Genomic DNA, 20,133 nt, shown 5'->3' with positions numbered 1-20,133 from the left:
AAACTAAAATTTTACCAACCCAATTGGTGTGAGGCCAATTGAGAATGAAATTAGACACATAAAGACACAATTTTCATTTAGAAACCATGCCCAGAAAATGACAATTAGATAGTGAACAATTAGGTTAAATCCGGGTAATGTGCACTGCCACTGTACAAAAATGACTAAATGAACAGTATTTGTTCATTTGGCCATAACTTGGTCTAGATAGGCCCAAATGACATGATTTTTGTGGCATTGGATAGGTATGACATAACACTACAACTTTCATGAAGAATACCAACCCAAATTATGCCCATAACCAAATGAAATTACCACCTAAATTTAGTTATCCAAAACTGCCAGAACCTAAACAAGCCCAGAAATTCTGGGTAACACCAATCCGGCCAGCCTTAGTAAAATGACCATATCTTGGCCTAAAAAACTCAAAATGGAGTGATTCAAAAAGGGAATTACATATAAGACAATAAGGAACAACTTTGATGAAGGATACTTAGCCAAATTTCTACAGTAACCAGACCAATGGAATAGTGCAAAACAGGAGATCAAAACTGAAAAATGGCAATTTCTCTTAGGAGAGTTAAAAATTGAATTGGCAACCAAGACCAACAAATTTTACAGTTAAAATGTGGTATGTAGGTATAATTGGAATTCACATACCTATTAAGTATGAGAAAGTTAATATTTTGACTTGAATAGTACCATGAATAGTAACCCAAAAATGCAAACTTCAAATAATGTTAATTTAAGCATATTAGGGCTAGAATTCAATAGACATAAATTATTTATTAGATTTATTACAAGTTATGATACTGAAATACTATAAATTATGTGTTTCAGTTGAAAAAGAGACTAGAAAGTGATCTTCAAGGAAAAATCGAAATTTGGAGTAAACTGGTCAATAAAGAGGTTTGTGCACAACTAGTGTTTTTGTTGGTTATGTTTCTTCATATGTCTTTTGACTAAATGATTTCATTTCTTATTGTATTATGTTTATCAAATATTAAATTTATCTCAACAATTATTGAAATGTGTAATGGTATGAATGAGTTTAGTTTTATAAAATGAAATTAGTTATGATTTTATTTTGTCATGAATTGAATAAAGTTAGCTTTGAATTTTGATTGAAACATACTTGACATGGGAATGGATAAAATTTGTTTTGAATTGTGACGAGCATAAAAATTTTTGGATATTGGAATTGACATTGAATTGAATTGTGTTTGTGATTTATGTTCACAAAAAGGATAAAGAGATTCATGATATTGTTTTATATCTCACTATAGATGCTTGATTAGGTTATTACCCATCTCTCTCATTTATTGAGGAGATAATGGAGTTAGCTTTATTTTGTTTTGAATACCATGGTATGTGCACAGGCTTAGATTCTCCTCTTGTTAAAGATTAGATCTAAGTTTTTTATTGGCCCTTTCGAAAGTTGCATTATTGTGGTGTGTACTGTGCACGATGATTCGACCTCCCCGACCATAGGGAGTTAGAATCCCGATTTGACCTCCCCGACCATAGGGAGTTAGAATCACCCCGAAGATGGCCCTTACGGATTAGTCTTGCATAGTTAGTGAGATAAAGAATGGATTTTGAACAGTAAGAATTGTGATTTCAAATGGGATTTATGCATAATTGATTTTATTGGAATTAAGATTTGTTTCCAAAAATTATTAAAATTACTTTAAATGTTCAGTTATGATTTGATAAATTGAAATTCTTAAGCAAAGTCATTTTAACAAATGATTTATTTATTGGCAACGAATATTTTGATTTTTGAAATTTGATTGAATTTCAAGATTTTCAAATTCTTTGCTAAAATTTTGGTAAGGTATTGTATATTATGTTTTAAATCATGGTTGTGCACCACTGAGTTCACCACTAAGCGATAGCTTTGTATGCTGTCCAAGTGAAAGTAAAGATAGAGCAACTGAGTGAGATTTCCGGTAGCTGCGCCTTGAAGACTCAAGGGGATAACTTCGGGTATATTAAAGTTATACCCTTGTACATTAGATTTTGATGTGTGCATGTAATTATATATATGTAAATTGGTTGAGCAGTTGTACAAGAACTTTTGTAATATTATTTTGGGTATGTAATTAAAATGCAAATTATTATAATATTCAAATTTATTCCTGAGTTTTGTAATCAATGTAAATAATTAAATTTTTGTATTTTGTGAATGAGAAATTATTCCTTTTTTGAAATGAGATGCTTCGAATTGCAGTTGATTTTGAGTTGAGCTTCTTGTATGAGAATGTGAGATGAAATGGATTTGTATTGGAGTTATGGTTGATTAAAAATATTGGAAGTGTGTTTCTTTTCAGGTTTTGAAGAACTGTTTTCTCAAAATACAGCCGGTACTCTGCCGAATTTTTGTAAAAATTGCGGTAGTTTTAAATATCCAAAAATTTGATTTGTGACTTAATGCCAATTAAAAGTTTTAATAATTGTGAAAAAAAATTTACCCACCAACTTAAAAATGTATAGAAATTGTTTTAAAATCCCTTGTAGTATATTTAATGGGTTACCGGTAGGTGAAGTATGGTAATTTGTTAAGTGTTCTACGGGATCATGTTATGCCTTACGGAGGAGTAGGGTGTGATATGTTTAGTGGTATTAGAGCAATGGTTTTAAAGTAAATTTTGAACTGTGAATTTGAAATATTTTATCGGAAATTAAAACTGCTCAAATGTTTGATACATATAGTACATTTACATCATAAATATGAATTGACGGAGAGAAACCTCCTTGTACAAGTTGTCCTGGGAAAAGAAGATTTTGTGAATAGAATGGAAGAGAGAGATAAATCAGTAGAACAACCAGTTACAGTTGAAGCACCAGGAGAGGCCTCTGCTCCTCAGAGTGTTGAAAATCCGACTGTACCAGTTCCACCAGTACAAATTACTGCACAAATAGCCCAGCAAATGGCCACTTTCTTTCAATAAATGGCTAATAGTCTATTAGCTCAAGCCCAAGTACAGACCCAACCCCCACGAGGGCAACATGAAATAGAGAAGAGTGAGAAACCTGGTGGTCACTACGTGAATAGTAATTTGGGTATGAGAAAAGAATTTGAGGAACCCCGAGCACAGGGATATGATAGAGGTGGATCATCAGAATAGAAGCCACCAAGGTCCAGTCGTCGAACAATTAGAAGCTCATATCCTCCTCGCATCTGCAACTCTTGTGGTAAACTACATGGGGGCATTTGTCATAAAGCCACTAGAGCTTGCTACAATTGTGGAAAGCTTGGACACTTTGCTAGAGATTGTACTAGAGAACCTCGATCTGCTCTTCGAAGTTCACAGGCAGTCAGTAAAGGTCAAGATAGAAGTAGAGTTGGTACTCCTCGCAATCTAACCACAGCGAATCAACCTAAACAAAGTAGTAAACAAGCTAGGGTGTACTCTAGGCACCAGGGGGAAAGAGCAGAAACTTCGGATCTAGCTACTGGTAAGTTCTTAATTTTTGGAAGAAACAATTAGTTATTATTTGATCCCAGCACTACTTATTTGTATGTTAGTGTTAGAATTATATGTTTTATTGCTACTCCTTTACAAGGGGAATAAATTTTAATGCATCAGTAATTAGTCCTTTAGGATAAAAACTATGATAACAAGTATGATTGACGTTAATTTTGAAAGAATTGTCAGCAAAAAGTATTTTCTAGCATACCATAATTTATAAAGCTAATTAGTGAGCCTACTTAAAATAAGGTAAGAGGACCTAAAAGTAAGTTACAGTAATATAATTGATCTAGATGAGGGCAAAGATGTTACTGCTAGTAATTGTCAATGGATACGGTAATTAGAATAAGTTTTGGATATTAGTGAATTCAAAAAGAATAAAATGTAGGAAAGTTTGATATATTGGAATGTATTGTAGTAACTATGCAATATTTTTAATGTTTGTATTGTAAGCTACAGATTATAGTACTGACCTGAGATTATTGTGTAGAGCTACGTACTACCCGATAGTGCACTAAGATGAGGATTATTGCAAACGGCATCTGTTTTGGTAAAATTTTGCCAGGACAGAATTTTATTATTGGAAGGGAGTTTGAAAATCCTAACTCGGGATTTAAAACTCTAAAGTTAGAATATCGAAAGGTTATAGTTTAGTACAAAAGGAAGAAATGGCTGCACATCAATGCAAAATAAGCTATAGAATATTGATAGATAAAAGAGTTGTGGAAGTAAAAATTAGAATAGTTGGTACAAATATAATAAAGAAACGTTATCAATATTAGTTAAAGTGTTGACTAGAATGGTCAAAGGACCAAATCAAAGTAATATTGAACTATAGTGAATTTATTAGAGATGATAAGAGGTGTTAAATCATGACTCAACAGTCAAGTTAAAGAAGAAGCTATGATTGAGGAATAAAATAATTAAAGTTAAATTTTGGAATTAAAAAAAAAAGGAAACAAATAGAATAGTAAGAAATGAGAAAAACACTAGATGAGGAATTGCTACCAAGGCAAACAACCTACTTAAAACGTGTAACGATATCCTGAACTATTTTATCAAGAAAGAAATAAGTTAAATAAAAGCAAACAAGATAGTACAAAATGGCACATAGGCCTGGGTCATAAATGGAGATGGTAAGATAATGGTTATGGACCTATGGCCAATAAAGAGATAAGTAGTTCATATATGACCAACAATGTCATTTAAAAAAAAAAGACTACAAAGGAAAATAATTGCTAAAACTACAGTAAGAAAAGACTAAAATATTCCAAACTAAACTGAAAGTTGCATCAAATGATCATGAGATTTGATAAGAAAAGAGTAAAACTAAGTTCTCACCCATAGGATCATACGAGGTCCTAAAAAAAGTGGATCCACTAGCACACAGATTTGCTTACCTCTAAAATTGAAATGAATTTGAATCTAACTTGTGACAGAAGCTCATAAGAAACTTGGCACACGAGGTGAGCAATTGATGAGTAAATAGTAATGGTTAAAGTGCTGTTGAACCATCATTCAGGCCAGGAAGCTACTTGGGAGCGTGAAGAGGACAAGAGGAGACAACACCCATAGCAGTTCAGAGACTGATACCAGCTAAAAATTTTGAGACGAAATTTATTTTAAGGGGGGGAGAATTGTAACACCCCTATATGCATAGCCTGGTATATTTCACTGTTCCGGTGACTAGTGTCGGTCCGGATAATTAAGAGGATTAGAACCATGTTAAGACACCTAGAAAAGCCCTGAACGAAAATAAATAATGCCAACTAGAAGGTTAAGTATAAATAAGAAAAAGAATGCATAAAAAGTTAAATGAGCCGATGGTCACAGCGATGGGTGACCTTACAGGGAAGTGACTGCGAGGTCAGTCCTAACTCCAATTTTCAATGGGAAATTGTGACACTGCGGTCCTAAGGACTATTACGAACCTAGTGGAAAAGAGAAAATCATAGAAAAGAGCTTATAAGTAGGTCAAATAATTAGGTCAGGGCTCTAGAAGAAACGCTGAACTATTTGCAAACCGGATCAAACCGGCGAGGGGCAAATTGGTCAACTCATCCCTAGAGGTGACTCTTAACCTAACTATCCAATAAAATCTGATAAATGAAAATTTTGAAGCATAGATTTAAATTGAAAAAGTATGAAGAAAACAAAGGAAAAGAAAAGGAAATTAAAATAAGAATTATGACATCACTAGTGTGACCTAAGCATGACTTAATAATTTTATATTTTCTAATTATGATTATTATGGGATAATGACATAAAATGATAAGAAAAGGAAAAAAAAAAATTTACATCTCCATTTCTTCTTCCTAGTGCCGTCTCCCACACCTCTCTCTTCTCTCCCATCTTTCTCTCACAAACCACCATTAAAGCTCATTTGGAGCTTGATTAAATACCAAACTTAGCCCTAATTTCCCAACTCACTTAATTAAACATTGCCCTTGCAACTTGAAAAGAAGATTGAAGAAGGAAAAGGAAGAAGAAATTGAAGAAATTAGAGCTTGAGAAATTAAAGAAAGAGGTTAGTAGTGAATTTCAATTTCTCTCTTTAAATTTATGTATATATAATTGAATTAACTTAGGAATTGTGTAAAAATCAAACAAAAATTTTGGATTAAAGGACTAATGGAATTTTGGCCAACATTAGAAGGGGTAGGGTTTGATGGATTTTGAGGGAATTAAAAGTGTAATTAAGCTTAATTTAGTGTTTAGATAGTCCTTATACACTTTAATTGCAAGAATTTAATCAAGTAGAAAAATTAGGGTTCTTGACCCTTAGGGTTTGGGGGGAAAAATTGAGAATTTGGTAAATTGATTTACTTTGACCTAAGTGAGGTTTAAAATGGTTAAATGGTGTAATTTAGAATGTGTTAAATGGTGAGAAGTTAAGTCAAATTCGGATTGGTGAGGGGTCACTACTGGATAGCCTGAACTAGGTCCCTTTCAGGGAGCAAAACTGAAATTTTACCAACCTAAGTGGTGTGAGGTCAATTGAGAATGAAATTAGACACATAAAGACACAATTTTCATTTAGAAATGATGCCCAGAAAATGACATTTAGATAGTGAACAATTAGGTTAAATCCGGATAATGTGCACTACCATTGTACAAAAATGACCAAATGAATAGTATTTATTCATTTTACTATAACGTGGTCTAGGCAGGTCCAAAAGACCTGATTTTTGTGGCATTGGAAAGGTATGACATAACACTACAACTTTCATGAAGAACACTAACCCAAATTCTGCCCATAACCAAATGAAATTGCCACCTAAATTTAGTTGTCCAAAATTGCTAGAACCTAAATAAGCCCAGAAATTCTGGGTAACACCAATCCGGCCAGCCTTAGTAAAATGACCATATCTTGGCCTACAAAACTCTAAATGGAGTGATTCAAAAAGGAAATTAAATATAAGACAATAAGGAACAGCTTTGATGAAGGACACTTAGCTAAATATCTGTAGTAACTAGACCAATAGAACAGTGCAAAATAGGGGATCAAAACTGAAAAATGGCAATTTCTCTTAAGAGAGTTAGAAATTGAAATGGCAATCAAGACCAACAAATTTGACACTCAAAATGTGGTATGTGGGTGTAATTGGAATTCACATACCTATTAAGCATGAGAAAGCCAATATTTTGACTTGAATAGTGCCATAAATAGTAACCCCGAAATGTAAATTTCAAAGAATGTTAATTTAAGCATATTAGGGCTAGAATTCAGTAGACATTAATTATTTATTAGATTTATTATAAGTTATGATACTAAAACACTGTAAATTATGTGTTTCAGTTGAAAGAGACACTGGAAAGGGATCTTCAAGGAAAAATCGAAATTTGGAGTAAACTAGTCAACAAAGAGGTTTGTGCACAACTAGTATTTTTATTGATTATGTTTCATCATATTGTATTATGTTTATCAAATATTAAATTTATCTCAACAATTATTGAAATGTGTTATGGTATGAATGAGTTTAGTTTTAGAAAATGAAATTAGTTATGATTTTATTTTGTCATGAATTGAATAAAGTTAGTTTTGGAAAAATTTTGATTGAAACATACTTGACATGGGAATGGATAAAATTTGTTTTGAATTGTGATGAGAATAAAAATTTTTGGATATTGGAATTGACATTCAATTGAATTGTGTTGTAATTTATGCTCACAAAAAGGATAAAGAGATTCATGATAGTGTTTTATATCTCACTATAGATGTTTAACTAGGTTATTACCCGTCTCTCTCATTTGTTGAGGAGACAATGGAGTTAGCTTTATTTTGTTTTGAATACCATGGTATGTGCACAGGTTTAGATTCTCCTCTTATTGGAGATTATATCTAAGTTTTTTATTAGCCCTTTCGGAAGTTGTATTATTGTGGTGTGTACTGTGCACGATGATTCGACCTCCCCGACCATAGGGAGTTAGAATCGTCCCGAAGATGACCCTTACGGATTAGTCTTGCATAGTTAGAGAGATAAAGAATGGGTTTTGAACAGTAAGAATTGTGATTACAAATGGGATTTATGCATAATTGATTTTATTGGAATTAAAATTTGTTTCCATAAATTACTTGAATTACTTTAAATGTTCAGTTATGTTTTGATAAATTGAAATTCTTGAGCAGAGTCATTTTAACAAATGATTTATTTTATTGGCAATGAATATTTTAATTTTTGGAATTTTGATTGAATTTCAAGATTTTCAAATTCTTTGCTAAAATTTTGATAAGGTATTGTATATTATGTTTTAAATCATGGTTGTGCACTACTGAGTTCACCATTCAGTGATAGCTTTGTATGATGTCGCAGGTGAAAGTAAAGATAGAGCAGCCGAGTGAGATTTTCGGTAGCTATGCCTTGAAGACTCATTCGGATTAACTTTGAGTACATTAGAGGTATACCCTTGTACATTAGATTTTGATGTATGCATGTAATTATATGTATGTAAATTGGTTGAGCAGTTGTACAAGAACTTTTGTAATATTATTTTGGGTATGTAATTAAAATGCAACTTATTATAATATCAAATTTATTTCTGAGTTTTGTAATCAATTTAAATAATTAAATTTTTGTATTTTGTGAATGAGAAATTATTCTTTTTTTTGAAATGAGATGCTTCGAATTGCAGTTGATTTTGAGTTGAGCTTCTTGTATGAGATTGTGAGATCAAATGGATTTGTATTGGAGTTATGGTTGAATAAAAATATTGGAAGTGTGTTTCTTTTCAGGTTTTGAAGAACTGTTTTCTCAAAATATAGCCGGTACTTTGCCGAAATTTTTATAAAAATTTCGATAGTTTTAAATATCCAAAAAATTGATTTGTGACTTAATGACAATTAAAAGTTTTAATAATTGTTAAAAAAATTTACCCACCAACTTAAAAATATATAGAAATTATTTTAAAATCCCTCGTAGTATATTTAATGGGTTACCGGTAGGCGAAGTGCGGTAATTCGTTAGGTGTACTACGAGATCATGTTATGCCTTACGGAGGAGTAGAGTGTGACATGGCGTACCAATCGGTCTTTCACGACGGCCTCAAGTTGTGACATCCTCATTTTAGGAAGTTCGTATATTCTACTGTTTCGATGACTAATATTTGCTCGGATAGTCAGAATGTCTGGAACTATATTTAAACTAGAGTGAAAAGTTATAAATAACTTAAATAATGATAAGAAAAATTAAAAAAAATATTTTAGAAAATGGAATGCAAGAGGTTAAACGAGCCAGAGCTATGGCGATGGATAACCATAACGGGAAGCAACTATGAAGACAGTTGGCAATCCTAGACCCGTAGGGAACCCTGAGAAATAATAATTTGGGACTTAAGTTAAGGATTATTTAGGTTTAAATGACAATAAAAATACCAAGAAAAATTCAAGAAAATTTAGCCAATCGGTAAAGATAAGTTATAACTTGATAAGTCCAACGAAGGGCATTTTAGTCATTTCACCATGAATTTTGACCTAAATGTCAATTAAAATTTGAGAGATTAAAACATTTAACCCCAATTAAAAATCATAAAATGTGAAAGGGAAATAGAAAAGAGAAGAAAGGAAAGAAAAGAAAATAAAACTTCATTAATGACATGTGCATGATGTCACAATGACCTAATTAAAATATAAAACCAATAAAAATAAGGCTATAAAGAGATAAAAAGAAAACAAATAAAACAAAAGTTGGTTTATCTTCTTCTTCCATGAAGCCTTGGCTGAAACCCTCTTGTAGCCCTCTTCCTCCATTTTTGCTTGCTCAAGCTCATTAACCCTAAATTCTTTCCATATTTTTCATAAGTCCCAACACTAAAAATTACCCTAGAACCTTGCTAATGTGTTTAATAGCAAAAAGAATAGGAGAAAAGGAAGAATTAGAAAGCTTAGGTTAGTGCAACTTAGGGATATCAACTAAGGTTAGTGCATAAACTAGTTTACTTCCTTCTTCTTTAGTTAAAATTAAGTTTAATTATGATGAGATTACATGAAAATTTATGGAATTGAGGTATGTATGAAAGCATGGGAAAATTCGGTCAGCCTTGATGGTATGGGATTTTAAGGGTTTTGATTAAATTAAACATATTTACTAATGTTATTAATGATGTTTGTATGAATTATGATTGAAGTGATATGTGTTGTATGAACCTAGAATTGGGAGCTATGGTTTTGAGGAGAAAATTGGGGATAAGTTAAATTGTTGCTAAATTGATATTATTAAGATCAATTATGAACTATTTGAAGTGCATGGTGTTAGTAGTACGCCTTAGAGTATATCATTCAGTATGTATCTTGTACATATTTTATTAATAAAAGGCAATTTCACTTCTTCATTTACATAATGTATCTATGTGTAATAGAAAAGGTTCATTGATATTTTGTTAGAAATTATATTCTTAAGTTGTTAAGAATATGAGTGACAGTGTTTCTAGCATAAAGTATCATAATTGGTTCACAATCGAGGATACTTCACACAGGACATGACTTATCCAGAAAGATTATATTCATGTTTGTTCCCAAGGTATTTATATGAGATATCAATAAGATGGAATGGTGAGTCTCATGCCATATAACAAATATAATAGGCACTTATACATGATAAGTAGGCCGAACCAATGACGCATATGACAAGCACATGGAGTTTACTCTTGTCAATGCATTGTCATATATCATATCAGTGCATATAATCTTTAGACCTAAGATAACACAGTTATCTTGTATATAGATGATTTGAGTTTGATACTGCTTTCATACTTATACTGTGTATGGGTATATGGGCATGTGTTGGCTCCTACTAGTTATATATGCAGATAGGTGTTGATCAAGATGGAATCTGTTACCTTAAGTAAGTAGGGATAAAATCCTATGTTCATTTAATTGTTCTTGATGTTTCAAGTTCCTGGCCAGGATAGACAGATTTAGTCAGAAAAGAGTTTCTGATAAGAAAATCTAATTAATCAAGAACTGGAATTAAAAGAGAACATAATATTCATAGCAAATGGGGTTTGACATAAACCATGACTCCAGCTCGAATTGGGATTTTGTAACAGAGAGATTCTAGTGCATGGTAACATATGATTATAGGTTCATTTAAGGTATTCATTATTACTAATTGGGTGGCCATGGCAAGTTATGCTAGGTATCAACTATGGTCTATGAGATGCCTAAAAAGATTTAGAGAAATCATTTATGGTAAGAAAGAGTTCTAATGATATTAAGAGTTAATATCATATCTTACTGTCAATTAGTGATAAGCCTAGTAAATCTCACACATACACAAGATAATCACCAAGTAAAATGAGATTTAATTGATTAATTAAAGAGTTTAATTAATTAATTAATTAGGTTTGGTTTGTAATAAGATTGCAAAGTCCCTAGCATGACTTGAAACCAAATCTAGGTTATTGGATGTATAATATAAGTTAAATTTATATTTAAAGTGTTTAAATATGAATTTAATTGTAAGAAATTAATTAATAGAGATTAATTAATTAATTTATATTTGATATAAATTGATTTGAAGAGGAGAAATAATGATTTTGGGTTGAGAACTCAAAATTATTACATAAGGGTAATTTGATCATTTCACATGGTGACATGAGGCACCATGAGATGGTGACACATGGCATCATATAAATTTTCCATTTGTCTTCCTATCATGCAAGGTGATCAAATTCAATATTAAGTCTAGCTTTGATACTTGGCTTAATGTGATTAGGTCAATTAAAAATAAGATGCAATGTGGTGGTGACATGTGGCATAGGGTTTAAGTGACTTAATGACCTAAGTATAAAAGGAAAAGAAAGAAGAAACAAATTACTTCTTCTTCTTCTCTAAAAGTGGATGGCACAAAGGGTTCACCATCTTCTCTCTTCTTTTCTCACTCAATTCAAAGAGAATAACCCAAATTCCTTTGAATTAAAATTGCTAGAAATTGTTTCTAGTGTCCTATACACACATACAACCTCTCTAAAGGCAAAAACTCTAATCATAATTGGTTGGCAAAGGCTTGAGAAGGTGATTTGGGGGCTGCCCATTGGTGATCTTGGTGTGGACAAGTTAGAGGGACAACACTTGGGGTCCTAGGTGCTTCCTAAAGGTGCTAATTACATCCATAGTGCATCAAAGAGGTTAGTGCTCTAACTTCTCTTTTAAACTAGGATTTAAATGAATTAATTTGTTATTTCACAATCTTGAATGGCAAACATAGATCCTAATACATATTAAAAGTGTTTTAATATGCAATTGAGCATTGAAATTATTTAGGCACATAAGAGATGTGGCATGATGCATGTAACCCTAGAAGAAAAATTTTGAAATTCAATGCTCTAATGAACTAATCAACATGCTACCGCTCCTTCACATGGAATGTGATTTGAAGTTGGTAGTAGTGTGGAATAGGGGTATTGGGAGTGTTGTTCTTGTGCAGGGAGTTCTGGACCTATGAGTCCAGTGTATTTAAATAAACATAAGTAGAGATAGACAGCTCCAATTAGTGTGAGGCCAATTGGAGTTGAAATTTAACACCTAATGCCAAACTTTTCATGAAGAAACCTAGCCCAGAAACTGTCCAAAAAATACCTTAAAATTGATTTAAATCTAAAACTTGTGTTCTAGACCTGGACAGAAATGACCATATAAACAGTAAATGTTCAAATGGCCATAACTCACTCTAGGAAGGTCAGAAGACCTTATTTTTGAACCATTGGAAAGCTTAGACACACAAGAACATTTCCTTTGAAGAATTTAGAGCCCATTTCTGACCTTAACCTAATCAAATTGGTAACTAAAGTTAGCCAACAAAATTGCCAAAACCAAAACTGACCTAGAAATTCTGGACTTTAGGCTATCCGACCTGTTGAGGAAAAAATGACATAACTTAGTCTACAAAACTGCAAATGTAGTAAAACCAAAGCCAAAATTCTATGAGACATAGAACTACAAATTTGGAGTTTTGACCAAAACCTAGAAATGAATTCAACTTAAGGAAATTGCTAGGAGAAGTTAGGACTTCCTAATCTGGAAATTCCTGCACCTGGACAAATTGACCTCTTGACACTCGGAGAGTAAATGGACCATAACTCTCAGTAGAAAACTCCATTTGGGATAAGCCAAATTGATAGGAAAACTTAAGAAATAGAACTACAATTTTTGGTTTAGAAACCCTGCTCAAATTTTGAGTGTAAGAACCTAAAATATGAGTTGCAAATACTGACCTGAACCTAAAATCCTGCATGGACAGGGTTAGGAGTCCATGTTGGTTAATTTGCCATAATTCACCCTATACAACCCCAAATTTAGTGATTCTTGAACCTGTGTAACCAGGAGACACAGGGGGAACAACTCTTATGAAGAAAATTAGGCTAAAATAAGATTATAGTTGGTCCAAATGACTGGACAAAGTGAGGTTCCAGAATCTACCTGGTTCTGAAATAGGAATTGGTCAGTGAACCAGTCTTAGTAAATTGACCATAACTAGAGCTTTAGAGCCCCAAATGAAATGATTCAAAATGATTTGAAAAGCTAAGACAGAGACCTAAAACTTTATTTTAGAGACCTAGACCCAATTCTAAGCCTAAGTACTTCTAAATATATGACAAAGATGATGGAAAATTCTAAAACCAATAAACTAACAGGGTTCAGCACCCTGAAAAGTCATTAATTAATTGACTATAATTAGAGTTATATAACTTCAAATTGAATGATTCAAAAAGAAAATTAAATTTAAGACAATAAGGAACAACTTCCATGAAGGAAGTATGACCAAATGGACTATGCATCTAGGCCAAATTGCTAGAGGAAACTAAGGCATAAATCTGAAATCCAAAAAAAAAATGTTAGGGATGACTTGAAATATGAATGATATGATGAATACAAGAATTATGTAAAAATGTAGTATGGAAATTTATGCTCCTATTAGGAATAGAATTTAAATGCTATAAAATGAATGATATGACAAATACATGAATTATGTAAAAATGTAGTATGGAAATTTATGCTCCACTAGGAATAGAATTTAAATGCTATAAAATATAAATAGAACATGTAATGAAGTAATGAAACATAAGAATACTTAATGGTATTAATGTGCCCATGTATTGCCTAGACATGTGTGTCAGATTGGATAGTTTGACATTCCAATAGGAGATTGATTTAGCAATACTGCGTAAGGCTTTATGCCCGTACCAAAGGCTTTATGCCCGATTCTATGTTATCATAACTTGTTAGCCATATTGATTACATACGTGGTTAACATTATGTGTCCCAAGGTATGACGGCATGAGGCACCATGGTGTCCAGTGTTAGCTCTATTGATTGCATATGTAGTTGACGTTCTGCATCCCATGGTATAACGGCCCAAGGCACCATGGTATCCAATGCCAAGGACCCGCGTATCCAGTCCAATCAGCCTTTCATAGGTTACTTGGGCAGTGAAATAAGTTAAAAATATTAGAAATTAAACAAATAAGTGAGAAAGACCTAAAATGAACTAGATTAGTTCTAAAAATTTAATTATTATGAAATGATTCAAAATATATAGAAAATGTTAATTAAAGTAATAAAAAGACTAGTAAAATAAGTATAGCTTAAATAATTATTTCAAATACATCTTCCATAATAATATGAACACAAATTCAATATTTATATTTATTTTGTATATTATATATGATTATTGTAACTTATGAAATAAGCGCTTCTAGAGAGCAACATAAATGACAAAAGATATCCAGTATTGAAAATTTCATATGAAACCAGTAAAATTCTTGAGTATAGAAAATATGCTCCAATTCTATCTTTATTTGTATATATATTATTTTCTTGTTATATTATTGCACTACTAAGCAAAAATGCTTAGCTCGATTGATTGTTTTCTCACGTAGGTACTGAAGACAAGCCTAGTGGACATCTGACTGGGATTTTGGAGATCAAATCTGCAGTGTCACATTTTGTCACCTCCTCAGTAATGCATGCAGATAGGGCCCATATAGGACATATTAATGTACTTGTACATTGTAAATGTTCTTTATGTTGTAACGTAAATTATGAACACATGTAATTAAATTTGTATATGATGTAAATTATAACGTTTGTAATCATTTGTACCTTGATGTAAATTTATGAAATTTGAGAATTTTTTTTATACATATGAATTGATTATGAATGAACTGTAAAATTTGATGTGGATGAATGATATGCGAATTCTATTGAAATGATTATGGAATGAAATTATGATGTTAAAATATTTGAGATAATGTTGAAATATGAGATTATATCTAAGATTTTTTTTTCAAACAGGTGAATAGTAAAACACACAAAATGGTAATAAAATAGGGAAAACTCAATCAGTTTCTCCTTTGAATATAATTGATTTTAAAACATAATGAGATTTTAATTAAATAATAAGTAAAGTAAGATAAGGTAAGGTGCTCCGATGCCAAGTGTGACACACCTTGCTCGGCTACACTGTAGACGGGTGAGGGGTGTTATAAGAAGTAGCATAGGAATTATGAATTCTTAAGCATTAAGGAAATCAAACTTGACTATGAATCTTCCCATCTACATGTCACACACACATTCACACACACACGTGCACAATTAAGCTCAAATTAGAATTAAGGCATGTTATCTAAAAGCCCAAAACAGAATTGAAAAAAGAAACCTTACATATGAGCCCATTTTAGGACATACTTAACTCACTTTGGGCCTTTATAACACTTATGTCCAAATTAAAAGCAAAAGCCCTAATTAATTAAGCACATCATAAAAACACATTTAAAAGCCCAATAAACATGTCTTACATGTTTTCCTATGCAGTCACCATGACACAAATACAATAAATGCCTAAAATGCCCCAAGTGTCCAAAACATGTAAACTAAGCCCAAACTCAACCAAGATTGAATCTTTTTCAATCTAAATTTTTCCTTAACCTTGGAGAATCATAAAGAATCATCAATCAAGGTCAAAAAAATAAAATATTATTCTGTACCAAAATACCTTTAAGTGCAAAAATGGCATAAACTATTACAATTAAGCACAAATTCATCCTAAGCATGCAAATAACTCTAAAAACATAAAAGAAACATAAAACAACCTAAATAAAATGAAGATATGAACAAAAGACTAAATATAAGAGATAAAAACATATACTTTTAAGTACTTATCATATAAAAATGATTGTGAGATCTCTTGATGAAAAAAAGACCCTTTTCGATCTCAAGGAAATGATGAGGAACTCTTTGTAATGATCGGGCTCCAACCACTAGAGGAATTGTCCGCTTTAGCCATAAGCCTCACGATTTTGTCCCATAGGTGGAATGGAGAACTTCCTAGGAGGTCACCCATCCTAGGATTCCTCTCAAGCGAACACGCTTAACCCTGGAGTTCTTCCAACTCTCCAGGCCATTCCACTAAAAGGCGCCTTTAGTGATTAGTTTCCCTATTTTATATATCATTACTTTTTGAACCAAAGATCATCTTTGTGCTTTGCCGATGTAGGATTTGCCTAAGGGACCTTTCTCCCCCCATTTCGAGACTCAGCGTCCTCGCTGAGGTTTGCCCCACCATCGCCTAAGAGGACACGCGAGCGGCTCTGATACCAATTGTAACGATCGAGCTCCAACCAATAAAGGAATTGTCCGCTTTAGCCATAAGCCTCACAGTTTTGTCCCATAGGTGGAATGGAGAACTTCCTAGGAGGTCACCCATCCTAGGATTTCTCTCAAGCGAGCACGCTTAACCCTGAAATTTTTCCAACTCTCCAGGCCATTCCACCAAAAGGTGCCTCTAGTGATTAGTTCCCCCATTTTATATATCATTACTTTTTGAACCAAAGATCATCTCTGTGCTTTGTCCCTTAGGCAAATCCCACATCGAAAAAGCACGGAGATGGTCTTTGGTTCAAAAAGTAATGATATATAAAATGGGGGAACTAATCACTAGAGGCGCCTTTTGGTGGAATGGCCTGAAGAGTTGAAAGAACTCCAGGGTTAAGCGTGCTCACTTGAGAGAAATCCTAGGATGGGTGACCTCTTAGGAAGTTCTCCATTCCACCTATGGGACAAAACCGTGAGGCTTATGGCTAAAGCAAACAATTCCTCTAGTAGTTGGAGCCCGATCGTTACAATCTTGATGTACCATATCTTAGTGCAATAGGTGCATTAGTGTTTCTTATTAGTCATACTTAACATGATATAGCTTTTCTTATAAATTTGTTAGTAAGATATAGCTTTTCTCCAACTAGAATACATTGAAATGGAATTAAGCATTTATGTTGATATCTTCGAGGTATAATGGATATGGGTTTATATTATACTAACATGTCACAACTAGATTAGATTAGTTATGCAAATGCAAGTTATTTATCTGATCTATATAATGATAGATCCCAGACAGGCTATATATTTATATGTAAAGGTATAACTATTTCATGGTGTTTTACAAAAAAAGAAACTATAGCTGTTACTTCTTTTAACCATGCAGAAATTTTAGCAATTCATGAAACAAGTTGAGAATGTGTTTGGTTGAGATCAGTAATTCAACATATTTGAAGTACATGTGGTTTACCTACCAAAAAGGAAGTTTCAACCATTTTTTATGAACATATTACTGCATGTATAAATCAATTGAAGAAATTATAAATTAAATGAAACAGGACAAAACATATTTCTCCATAATTCTTCTTCATTCATGATCTTCAGAAAAATGGAGAAATTAATGTTCAGCAAATTTGCTCAAGAGATTATTTTGCTGATTTGCTCAACAAAACACTTCCAACTACAAGTTTCAAAAAATTGGTAAACAAGATTGGAATTCGAAAACTCAAAGATCTCAAGTGATATCTTCATGAGGGGGAAGTTAATACGCACTGTACTCTCCATCTTCCTATGTATGCCTATAAATAGAGGCATTGTATTTGATGTTCTATACACTTGAAAAATCAATAAAAAATTCTACTGTCTCTCAATCTTCTCTTTTCTATTATTCTCTTAGTTTTATCTTATTTTATAACAAATTTATCTTTACGAGAAGGAAGAAAAAATTTTTTCCCAAATATGAGATGGAAGAAATAGCACATGCTTATTACATGTGAATATGTGAGGCGTTAAAGACTATGCCCATTTAAGTGAGATTCCATTTTAGAAGATTCTTGTTTCTCTTTTTATAATTTTTTTTCCTTTATTTCTCATTTTGCTTTTTTCATGTTTCACATGGCTAGATAAAGTTTGGTTAATTTCATTCTCACCAAAATTTAGCAATTACAATAACTGCCTTTAATTTCAATTAGTATTTCTTTTTATAATTTACTTCGACTGAAATAATTTCAATTTATATATTAAAATACATCATTGAACAATAAAGCAAATTTTACTTGATATTGCTATTCATAAGAATGACTTGAGAGATATTAAAAGAAAATAAATTCCTAACTTTGTTATCAAATCTAAAATCTAATGTAATTCCTTCTCTCTTCATCTTTTTTTTTTTTATCAAAGGCATGAAATTCATTAAAATTGATGTATAACAAGGGTAAAAGCCTAGATACATATGGCTTAAAAAAAACCCTAATTACTAGATAATACTGCAACCCAAATCTATAATAATTCACCCACATATCTAAAGAGAAATCTTAAAACCCAACTCTTTGGAGGGCCTAAGCCCAACACCCAAACCCTTGCTAGGGTAAGAAACACAGCAGAGGAGTTATAGTGTCATCATCTCCTCTATAGCCATCATTGGGAATCTTGGTTGTTGAGGGAAGGACAGTGTCGTTAATGGCATAAGTCAGTAAGAAATACCTAAAAATAACATCCACAGTGATGGATCGAGCCAATCTATGATTGTAGGCAACTCATAAAGTGGAGAAACATGAGTGATTGATAGCTTAAGAGCTAAGAGCTAGAGGTCACGAGAACCAAGAATTAACAGTCTGCACCATTAAAGCTCAGAGGGTGATTATATTGCCGATCGCCAAGCATCCCACTCACGCTATCCCCATTTAGCCACCAATGAATGAAAAAAGTAAACATTCACGCTTGTTCACTGTCTGAAGACAGGCTGAAAAAAGTAAACATTCACGCTTGTTCACTGTCTGAAGACAGGCAGACAATAGCTAAACCTTCTTCTTTCAACACAAACACATGCATGCAAGAAATCCAACCAAAAAATACAACACAATAGGTAGACCTTGTCCTCGCTGATCAGCACTGGATCTATTGCTAAAAAGATGTCACTCGTAACCTTGTTTATGAAAAAACCCCATCCGAAGGAGGGGAGGACTCAACCTACATCCTGGACAAGGAAGGTGGTTACCCCTGCCCAAATGGTGCATAGGGAACCACTAAATGACAATCACATAGAGACTGACTGCCTAAGATGAAAAAGGAAGAAAAACAAGAGAGAAAATCCTAGTCCTTTGCAAGAAACTCTTTCTATTTTCCTTCTTTCCTTATTCTCTCTTGAAATTTTATTTTTACTCACTTTGGAAATTATATCAAATTCATTGAAAGTAGAATTGCAGATGACATAAATCCATAAAAAAAAAATAGAACAAAAGAAATCAAAATATAAAAAAAAAATTAGACAAACAAAACAATCCCTTAGACCTCTTAATATGTTAGGAAAAAAAATAAGAGAAAAATAAAGGTTTATGTAACATTATTGTTCTCCTGGAAATTTCCTTTTTCTTTCTATTTGCCATCATTTTTCAAAAACTAATTACATTGTCTAAAATTTAAAAAAAAAAATCTTATCCAATAAAATCCCAAACTAAAAATACAATTTCGCACAATTAGTGAACTGAAATTCAAGTCCCATGTCTAGCAATGATTGTTTGGTTCAAAATGTAAACGTGGCAAAATTCTCAACATTTGAATGCAAATGCAAATATCAAAGAAGAAAGCATAATTTCCCTTTCCCTCAAACCAAAGTTTTCCTTAGATTCTCTCATTTTCTATCCCATATTTTCTTAAGAAAACATAGTTTCAAATGTTATCCATTTCCATTTTTCTCTCTTTTCAGAAAGAAAATCCTCTCTTTATTTTACTTCTCAATTTATAAAACACTCTAAAACCACCCAACTTCAATTTTTGATGGCCAAAACAATTGTAGGGGCTGGCTTTAGGTCACGATAATAGTTAGTGTGGGATTGGGTACGTCAAGAC

Source organism: Hevea brasiliensis, chromosome 11 (genome assembly GCF_030052815.1).
Source record: "Hevea brasiliensis isolate MT/VB/25A 57/8 chromosome 11, ASM3005281v1, whole genome shotgun sequence".
In the NCBI taxonomy this organism is placed as follows: Eukaryota; Viridiplantae; Streptophyta; class Magnoliopsida; order Malpighiales; family Euphorbiaceae; genus Hevea; species Hevea brasiliensis.
Note: the sequence above shows the minus strand (reverse complement) of the source record.